This window comes from Nannospalax galili, unplaced genomic scaffold (genome assembly GCF_000622305.1).
Source record: "Nannospalax galili isolate Female #2095 unplaced genomic scaffold, S.galili_v1.0 scaffold518, whole genome shotgun sequence".
Lineage (NCBI taxonomy): Eukaryota > Metazoa > Chordata > Mammalia > Rodentia > Spalacidae > Nannospalax > Nannospalax galili.
The window spans coordinates 4,251,658-4,252,983 of NW_008342851.1; positions in this window are offsets into that span (position 1 = coordinate 4,251,658).

Genomic DNA, 1,326 nt, shown 5'->3' on the forward strand with positions numbered 1-1,326 from the left:
AAAAAGAAAAAGAAAAAAAAATTGAAATACCTTGATGAATGCTGTAAGAACTCTGCATTTTGATAGAAAACTCTGTTTAAAATGTTGATTTAGATTTACTTGCTAAGCTTGCCTGTTCTGCCTGATTTGTATCTACCACACATGGATGATTAACCTAGTTGAAATGCTAAGAATTGAAGTACTGTAACCTCCTTCCTGGACCCTGGACCCCAGACTCAGTTGATTTACAATGTGTCCTGTAGGCCTGTTTGCACATACCAGATAACCGATAAGGAACAAAGAGAAGGAAGTTGCACCAGGCTTACACCAGATCTAGCCTTCCTGGAAAAGATGTTTAACCGAAACTATAGCTTTTAGAAGATGTTTGATCAAAGTGTCTGCTGAGGAATGCTTTTTGTGTAATGACTATGTGGGCCTATATAATCTGTATCTGAAACTGAATGGGGGTCGATCGTTCTGACCAGACTTGCATGTCTTGGGAAACCGGTCGACCCCAGCCGGCTGGAAAGTAAAGACTCTGCTTGATTTTTACATCTCCAATCCCGTGTATTTGTTATCTGGAGGGGACCCATCGAGTCACGGACCCTAACAGATGGCTTCAACATACATGCTCAAGAAATGGTGAATGCATCCATCACTGAAAGTGTGCTGCTTCCTCTAAAAAGGTGTGTGTGGGGAAATGGAGGAAACTCAGGCATGAAGAGATAAAATACAATTTCTATGTTTGACAGGTTTACCATATCGAAGTCTTTTGAGAATCCAATAGGGAGTATCAATTATTTGCAAAAGGGTAGAGAAGGCATGTTCTCCACTTTTGCAAATGAAACACGGTGGGAAAACACTGCTGTATAAATCCCAAATCAATAGTCTTGAGTTCAATGCTAACAAGACCGGAAGGATACCTGCGAGCATCTCACAGTAAGTCAGAAATGATCTTTCCACATCGGTCTGATTTCAGAAGCTCGACAATTAAGTGGCAGCACCATAGACATACCGATTTCGGCCGTGAAAGGCGGATTGCTTTAAAAATGGTGTTTTCTTTCCTTAATTTTTGGTCAGTGAAGCGAGCACTTGTTTGCTGAAGTGTGGAGAGTGACCAGGTCACATCCATCATTCATGATAAAGCAACCAAGTAGACAAGTCTGTTCTTAATTCAAGAATAACCAGCAGGAGAGAGAACACTGGGAGTTAGCCACCATGGCTGGCATTCTCTCAAAGGAAGAGGGGTTGACAGATGAGCTCACAAAGGTAGGCTGGTCTATACAGAACACCAAATGCTGTGTGTAAATCCTCATGAAATCCCAAGAAACAGGAATGCCACACAAT